At 40.5% G+C, this 9,672-nt stretch overlaps 1 non-coding gene across 1 annotated transcript; it reads left to right on the top strand.

Annotated features, from left to right (window-relative positions):
* The first annotated feature begins 710 nt into the window (after nucleotides 1-710).
* Nucleotides 711-900, top strand: LOC138890887 (U2 spliceosomal RNA). Its single transcript, XR_011407252.1, has one exon. It is a non-coding gene; the product is annotated as a U2 spliceosomal RNA (small nuclear RNA).
* The last annotated feature ends 8,772 nt before the right edge of the window (nucleotides 901-9,672 follow it).

Here is a 9,672-nt window from a genome sequence, read left to right as displayed (position 1 = left end):
CGGTGCATGGACGAACATGTTAATACATCATAATTAAGTGATAAATTGCCATAGTGATACATATTATTTAGCTTGAGTTATAATATTCATATAAAAAATATATGGTGCTCTTATTGATTTGATACATCTATTAAATGTGAATAAGTTGGATGCCTCCTTTCTACGTTCTACTCAAACTCTACCTTTTAGTTTTCCTTTTTATTAGCTCGCACGTAATATTCAACGGTCTAATCTCACCACCAAAGGATGTAGTGCAGTGGATGAGACTGCTTTTCCCTTAACCAGAGGTCTCGAGTTCGAGTCCTGGGTATAGAAAAATCCTTGGTAGGGAGCGCTTCCCCCCGAATGAGGCCCTACGCGGCGCGAATCCGGATATAGTCGGATTCCAATACAGATACCGGACACCGGGTGAGAAACCAAAAAAAAAAAGGGTCTAATCTCTTATACTTGTGAGGTATTGTTCGTTTTAATATAATGAATTTCAAAGATTTCTTCACTAAAATGTGTCACAATCGATATCATATACGTTTAATAGTTTAATTTGTTATATACTTGTCAAATTACTTCTTGTTCGCATTAACTATAAGAACACCCACCCCCACCCCTTGATCTCAAGCTATGACTCATGTTTGTAAATTTAATGCAGAAAATTTGGCAATTTATATCAAAGAGCAAAGGTGGAGTCATTGTTTACCAACCAACCAAAAAAAATGCCCCTACGTACCGGTAAGTCTTAAAGCTAGTATCTGTTCTTATCAGTTTAATATTTGATATGTGAGCCACCGACCCACACGATATTAACTCAATTTTTTACGGAAAAGAGTCCATTAAGGTAGCTTGCTACCTGGGCTCTCAAACATAACCTATGTGATGCACTACAGTATGGGCTTGGCACACCGCACATTATTAAATGGAATTTTTATCTCCTATAGCAAAGGTTAATACCTTATTTATTTTAAATAAATACCATTTAAAAAAATTATATTTTATAGATACCTTTTAAGGTTTATAGCAAAATATTTAATTTTGGTTACCTCCTAGCCCTAAGCCACTAAATACGCTAATCAGTTACACTATTTTCTTTCTCTCTCTACTTTGATACATCTCATTCTCTTCGCCCATCCCATTAAAATTTTCGATCTCCACCTCCTTCTACCGGATTTGTGCAAAGTATGAAAGATTCAAAAGGTAACCAAACACTTTATTGGTGATATTATGTGCAAGTATGAAAGATTCCAAACAGTTTGGGTCTATGTCTTCTATGAATTTGCCGCCGATAAAGGTTCATGTTGAGGAGAATCAAAAGGGTGGAAATTTTGAGGAGCAATTTTCACAGATGACTCTTGGGGTAGTGAAGTAGAAGTATGAGGAAGGAGGATTTGTGGATTTATCTTCGCCGCCTACGGCGACTGTTTTAGTGCCAATGATAGAATGTGTCAATTCCAGATCTTATGCAAATTCCGTGGAATATGAACACTTCAGCATATGAATTGCCGTGGAAAAATAAATTCTTTTCTACAAATTTGTTGAAGTCCTGGAGCACCATTCTGCATTAGTTTTAATCAGATACATACACCTGCAAGTGTTGTATTGTGCCCTCATCAAGACTAAACTCTTCCTTTTGCCCAAAGCCGAGACATATATACTGTGAGTAGTGCATTTGAGTAAATTTTCTAATGGTTGCTGCACATTTTGTTGAGGTTTTGACATTTACTTCTCTTGGTAGTCCATCTGATTTGCCTTCCCCTAATTCAGTTTCTAATCAACTTCATCAATCCAGAGCAATTCCACGTGACATCCACTCCACAACTTTATCTTTCGCGATGAAGAAGAACATTTATTTCAATATATTTCAATGTAATTTCAACGTATTACGTTGTATTTTCATGTATTTCATTGTATTCATTATCCTTTTTTAAAATTATAATTCAATGTATCTCGCTGTATTCCATGTATTTTATTGTATTCTCTGTTTTTTTCATTGTATTTCAATGTATCCCGCTGTATTCTATGTATTTCATCGTATTCACTGTCTCGCTATATGCCATGAATGTATTCATAAGTTTTTTTTAATTAATATAATTTATGTATTCAAATGTATTATATAATTCTCTGAAGATTGCTATGTTTATGGGATATTTTTCGGTTGAGAATCTTTTTTATAACTGAAAATACAAAATTTGTGTGTTATAATTGAGTTTGTTGAGTTATATTAGGAGTCTATTATGTTAATTGATTCACTTCCCGTTTTAAAAACAATGTAACCCCTATTTCACGCCGTGAATACAGTCGAATACAATAATCTGTCCAGCTATAATCCCATGTTTCAATCTATGAATACAATCGAATACACTCGAATACAACAACTGATTAGTTGGACTTCCCTGATTCACGCCTATTTTTACTACTGTATTCATGAATACAATAGCTTAAATACATCAAATACAACTTATAACCACATAAAAGGTATCTATAATCCGTAATATAACAAATGGTATCTATAGATGACTAATTACTACTAAAAGATAGTGCTTTATGAAAATTTTCCTCATTAAATTATACTTTAAAAAAAATCTTAATGCTACCCTGCATGTGGGCGGCCTCTATTAATACCAGAAAAATAAATTGAAATTGTCAAAGAACAAACCTCTTTAATCACCAGAAGAAGAAAGGATAAAAAAAGGCTGAATACATTCGTGGACACTTAAACTTGCCTCTTTTTTCCACCTAGATACTTCAACTTAATCTTGTTCTCACTGAACACTTCAACTATATTGCATGTGTGTCAATTGAACACATATTTTACATTTCTAAACTAAGTTCAGTGCGTGATTTCCACTCGCCACAAAATAGAAAATCCGGCCAATGAGTAAAAGCCATCAAAATGAAATAAAAATCTGGAAAAAAAAATCGAAAACCTTGACCGGCAAAAAAAGAAACACTACCGGCCTAAATAATGTTTTCTTTGTTACCAAATCTGCAAAATTGATGAAAAATGTTTTCTTCATTAAACACCTCCTTCATCGACTTTTCTGAACTAGCCATGGCTGAACCGGTGGAGTGCCACCACTATATTGGTCAAAATCTGACCGCTGCCGTCAAGCCGACCAACGTCCCGTCCAGGCGACAAGGCGGTGAAAGACGACATGGCCTATTCCACATCAAGCATTCTCGATACCCGTCGAGCCAGAAGAAATGATGTTTAGAGGACGACCAAGACAAACATAATGTAAGAGCATCGGACCAAGTAGATAGCAAAGGTCCCATGACTATATATAGTAAAGGAAAACCTTCGGTTAGGAGGGGGGGGGGGGGGGGGTTCTCCTTCTCTCCTTACTTCCCTCTTCTACAATCTTCCTAAAAACAAAAAGGAACAATTTTAGCAATCTCCAAAGAACGATATGTAAAACAACCTCCCCCACTGATTAATGGGAGACACAACGAAAGTTTTAATAAGATCGATCGTATCTATTTCATCTTATATACTATTTATCTTGTTAGCTCATTGATTTGGAATTTATTATGTTTGATCAAGATTTACCCCTTCACTTTCTTTGATTGATTTGTTCTAAAAGATCCCAATATCTTTTGAGTCAAACAATTTGGCGCCATTTGTGGGAATTTCTTAGTGAAATTCCCTAGTCTCTTCCAGATCAAAGACAAGAAACACGATTACCCACCGAAAAAAGCGCTAAGCCAAAACCCAACCCTCGCAGGACAAAGGCGCATCATAGAAGGGGAAGGAGAGCCGAGTAGAGTCACCGAGTTTAGAAATCCTCGCCCCATCAACCATCGAAATGCCAAACAAAACGAGCAACGCTACAAACATGCTCTCATTCACCGGTCCATCGGATGGGGGTAAGGAAAGTATCATTTTAACTCACCTTTTGCTCTTTGCTCAAGCAGGAACACAAATGCCGCGCCGGCGAGCAAGCAAAGAAACATCTCATGTAAAGAATGAGAAACTACTACAAGACAACCGATATACCGCCCGCCGGTGACACCTCCAAGCCGGAAGGCAGGAATAAGACAAGGAAACTACCATGTGTGCACAGAGCGAACATTAGCGAAACAACAATGTTTTGTACTCTCCGACATTACACTCTCCGATGCAAACAATGTCAAACGAACTAGGACTCCCCCAGAGGATTTCTGATTCTCCAAAAACTGGGACTGGCGACAGGTTACTATTTCGATAAGTTCGAAATAACACCCTTTAAGGCCAAGGTCCTTCGCCAAAAAGAAGAGCTCGACCTCGATTGAACGACGACGGGTTACTCTTTCGATAAAGTTTGAAATAACACCCTTTAAGGCCAAGGGCCTTCGCCAAAAAGAAGAGTTTGACCTCGATCGAACGACGACGGATTACTATTTCAATAAGTTTGAAATAACACCCTTTAAGGCCAAGGGCCTTCGAAAAAATAAGAGTTCGACCTCGATCGAACGACGACAGGTTACTATTTCAATAAGTTTGAAATAACACCCTTCAAGGCCAAGGGCCTTCGTCAAAAAGAAGAGTTCGACCTCGATCGAATGACGATGGGTTACTATTTCGATAAGTTCGAAATAAGACCCATTAAGACCAAGGGAATTTGCCAAAAAGAAGAGTTCGACCTCGATTGAAAGACAAAAGGTTACTATTTCGATAAGCTCGAAATAACACCCTTTAAGGCCAAGGGCCTTCGCCAAAATGAAGAGTTCGACCTCGATCGAATGACGACGGGTTACTATTTTGATAAGTTTGAAATAACACCCTCTAAGGCCAAGGGCCTTCGCCAAAAAGAAGAGTTCAACCTCGATCGAACGACGACAGGTTACTATTACGATAAAGTTCGAAATAACACCCTTTAAGGCCAATGGCCTTCACAAAAAAGAAGTGTTCGACCTCGATCGAATGACGACGGGTTACTATTTCGATAAGTTCAAAATAACACCCTTTAAGGCCAAGGGACTTCGCCAAAAATAAGAGTTTCACCTCGATCAAACGACGACGAGTTACTATTTTAATAAGTTCGAAATAACACCCTTTAAGGCCAAGGGCCTTCGCTAAGAAGAAGAGTTCGGCCTTGATCGAATGACGACGGGTTACAATTTCGATAAGTTCGAAATAACACCCTTTAAGGCCAAGGGCCTTTGCCAAAAAGTAAAGTTCGACCTCGATGGAACGACGACGAGTTACTATTTTGGTAAGTTCAAATTAACACCCTTTAAGGCCAAGGGCCTTCGCCAAAATGAAGAATTCGACCTCGATTGAAGGACGATAAGTTACTATTTCTATAAGTTCGAAATAACATCCTTTAAGGCCAAGGGTCTTCGCCAAAAAGAAGAGTTCAACCTCGATCGAACGACGACGGGTTACTATTTTGGTAAGTTCTAAATAACACTCTTTAAGGCCAAGTTCCTTCGCAAAAAAGAAGATTTCGACCTCAATAAAACGACGACATGTTACTATTTTGATAAGTTCAAAATAACACCCTTTAAGGCCAAGGGCCTTCGCCAAGAAGAAGAGTTCGACCTCCATCGAATGATGACGGGTTACTATTTCGATAAGTTCGAAATAACACCCTTTAAGGCCAAGGGCCTTCGACAAAAAGAAGAGTTCGACTTCAATCGAACGACGATTTGTTACTTCTTCGATAAGTTCGAAATAACACCATTTAAGGCCAAGGGCCTTCGCCAAAAAGAAGAGTTCGACCTCGATCGAACAACGACGGGTTACTATTTCGATAAAGTTCGAAATAACACCCTTTAAGGCCAAGGGCCTTCGCCAAAAAGAAGAGTTCATCTTCGATCGAATGACTATGGGTTACTATTTTGATAAGTTCGAAATAACACCCTTTAAGGCCAAGGGCCTTCGCCAAGAAAAAGAGTTCGACCTCGATCAAACAACGACGGGTTACTATTTCGATAAGTTTGAAATAACACCCTTTATGGCCAAGGGCCTTCTCCAAAAAGAAGAGTTCGACCTCGATCGAACAACGACGAGTTACTATTTCGATAAGTTCGAAATAACACCCTTTAAGGCCAAGTTCCTTCGCTAAAAAGAAGATTTCTACCACGATCGAACGATGACAGGTTACTATTTCGATAAGTTTGAAATAAGACCCTTTAAGGCAAGGGGCCTTCGCCAAAAAGAAGAGTTCGACTTCGATCGAACGATGACGGGTTACTATTTCGATAATTCCGAAATAACACCCTTTAAAGCTAAGGGCCTTTGACAAAAAGAAGAGTTCAACCTCGATCAAACGATGACGGGCTACCGTTTCGATAAGTTCGAAATAACACCCTTTAAGGCCAAGGTCCTTCGCCAAAAAGAAGAGTTCGACCTCGATCGAACGGCGACAGGTTACTATTTCGACAAGTTCAAAATAACACCCTTTAAGGCTGAGGGCCTTCGCCAAAAAGAAGAGTTTGACCTCGATTGAACGACGACGGGTTACTATTTCGATAATTTCGAAATAACACCCTTTAAGGCTAAGGTCCTTCTTCAAGAAGAAGAGTTCGACCTCGATCGAACGATGACGGGTTACTATTTCTATAAGTCCGAAATAACACCCTTTAAGGCGAAGGGCCTTCGCTAAAAAGAAGAGTTCGACCTCGATCAAACAACGACGGGCTACTGTTTCGATAAGTTCGAAATAACACCCTTTAAGTACAAGGGCCTACGCCAAAAAGAAGAGTTCGACCTCGATCGAACGACGACGGGTTACTATTTCGATAAGTTCGAAATAAAACCCTTTAAGGCCAAGGGCCTTCGCCAAAAAGAAGAGTTCGACCTCGATCGAACGACGACGGGTTACTATTTTGATAAAGTTTGAAATAACACCCTTTAAGGCCAAGGGCCTTCGCAAAAAACAAAGTTTGACCTCGATCGAACGATGACGGGTTACTATTTCGATAAGTTCGATATAACACCCTTTAAGGCCAAGGGCATTCGTCAAAAAGAAGAGTTTCACCTCGATCGAACGATGATGGGTTACTATTTTTATAAGTTCGAAATAACTCCCTTTAAGTCCAAGGGCCTTCGTCAAAAAGAAGAGTTTCACCTCGATCGAACGATGATGGGTTACTATTTTGATAAGTTCAAAATAACACCCTTTAAGGCCAAGGGCCTTCGCTAAGAAGAAGGGTTCGGCCTCGATCGAACGACGACGGGTTACTATTTCGATAAGTTCGAAATAAGACCCTTTAAGGCCAATGGCCTTTGCTAAAAAGAAGAGTTCGACCTCGATTGAACAACGCTAGGTTACTATTTTGATAAGTTTGAAATAACATCCTTTAAGGCCAAGGGCCTTCGCCAAAAAAAAAGAGTTTAACCTCGATCGAACGACGATGGGTTACTATGTTGATAAGTTCTAAATAACACCATTTAAGGCCCAGGGCCTTCGCCGTGAAGAAGAGTTTGACCTCGATCGAACGATGACATGTTACTATTTTGATAAGTTCAAAATACACCCTTTAAGGCCAAGGGCCTTCGCCAAGAAGAAGAGTTCGACCTCGATCGAACGATGACGAGTTACTATTTTGATAAGTTCGAAATAACACCCTTTAAGGCCAAGGGCCTTTGACAAAAAGAAGAGTTCGACCTCGATCAAACGACGACGGGTTACTTCTTCGATAAGTTCAACATAACACCCTTTAAGGCCAAGGTCCTTCGCCAAAAAGAAGAGTTCGACCTCGATCGAACGACGACAGGTTACTATTTCGATAAAGTTTGAAATAACACCCTTTAAGGCCAAGGTCCTTCGCCAAAAAGAAGAGTTCGACCTCAATCGAATGATGACAAATTACTATTTTGATAAGTTCGAAATAACACCCTTTAAGGCCAAGTGCCTTCGCCAAGAAGAAGAGTTTGACCTCGATCGAACGACGATGTGTTAATATTTTGATAAGTTTGAAATAACACCCTTTATGGCCAAGGGCCTTCGCCAAGAAGAAGAGTTCGGCGTTGATCGAACGACGACGGGTTACCATTTCGATAAGTTCGAAATAACACCCTATAAGGCTATTGTCCTTCGCTAAAAAGAAGATTTCGACCTCGATCGAACGACAACAAGTTAATATTTCGATAATTTTGAAATAACACCCTTTACGGCTAAGGGCCTTCGCCAAAAAGAAGAGTTCGACCTCGATCGAATGATAACAGGTTACTATTTCGATAAGTTCGAAATAACACCCTTTAAGGCCAAGGACCTTTGCCAAAAAGAAGAGCTCGACCTCGATCGAACGACGATGGGTTACTATTTCGATAAGTTCAGAATTACACCCTTTAAGGCCAAGGGCTTTCACCCAGAAGAAGAGTTCGACCTCGATCGAACGACGATAGGTTACTATTTCGATAAGTTCGAAATAACACCCTTTAAGGCCAAGGGCCTTTGCCAAGAAGAAGAGTTCGACGTCGATCGAACGATGAGGACATGTTACTATTTCAATAAGTTCGAAATAACACCCTTTAAGGCCAAGGGCCTTTGCCAAAAAGAAGAGTTCGACCTCGATTGAATGACGACGGTTTACTATTTCGATATGTTCGAAATAACACCCTTTAAGGCATATGGCCTTTGCCAAAATGAAGAGTTCAACCTCGATCGAACGACGGGTTACTATTTCGAAAAGCTTGAAATAACACCCTTTAAGGCCAAGGCCTTCGTCAAAAAGAAGAAGTTCGACCTTAATCAAACAACTACGGGTCGATATTTCGACAAAAGTTCGAAATCACACCTTTAAGGCCACGAGCCTTTGCCAAAGGGAAAAGTTTAAAATATATCCAAGGGCAAGGGCCGTTAGTAAACAAAAAGGGAAGAAAAGACCGGGACTCGCCATACGGGAATCCATCCCGCGCCAAAGTCACAAAAAAGCGAAAACATAAAGCACGGGGTATATAACAACGAAACAATTCTTTTTTATACAAGGTCACCGCGCTAAAGGTCGCAAATTACATACGACCCAAGGCAACAATATAAAAAGAGAAAGGAACAACGACAATCGACGATGAATAGAAAAAAACTAACATATAACAAACTATGACAACATTCTTTCACTCGGCGTCATCACCGCCACCATCATCTCCAGGAAGCTCTCCCTCATCATCTGCACCCTCTTTGACCTCCGGAGTCGTAGAGTCATAACCACAGTTGACACGGGCCTCCCGCGCCTTTGCTCGTACTTCTTCATATGCGGCCTCAGTAATATTGCCCACCTCCCACAGACTCTTGTATATATCCCACTGAGCTTCAGCATGAACCCAATGCTCATGTAGGCAAGTAGGGAATAGTGGCAGAGGAAGACTCCATCTGAGCCAACATTCGCTCTTTTTCAGCCTCAAGAGCGGTGGCCCGATCTCCTAAGGTCGAAGCTTCCCGATCGATCTAACTAATGCGCTCCTCGAGCCTCGCCTCCATTAGCGTTGCCGTCGCTCTCTCCGAATCCTACTCAGACTAGTGGACGCGGATAGTATTCTCTAGAGCCGCCGCCCTTCTGAAGCCGCAGACCAGGCACTCTCAATACTCTCCAGCCCAACAAACTTTCTCTCTAACTCGGTCATCTTTCTCATCCACTCTGCACTCATCGCCTTGACCTTGATAAGGTTCTGGTCCATTTTGGCTTGCATTGACCTCAACCTTCTCAGCAGATAGTTACACTCTGCAGCCACCCCTTTCCCACCTCGAGCTCTTC

Source organism: Nicotiana sylvestris, chromosome 4 (assembly GCF_000393655.2).
Source record: "Nicotiana sylvestris chromosome 4, ASM39365v2, whole genome shotgun sequence".
Lineage (NCBI taxonomy): Eukaryota > Viridiplantae > Streptophyta > Magnoliopsida > Solanales > Solanaceae > Nicotiana > Nicotiana sylvestris.
This window is presented reverse-complemented; position numbering and strand designations above follow the sequence as displayed.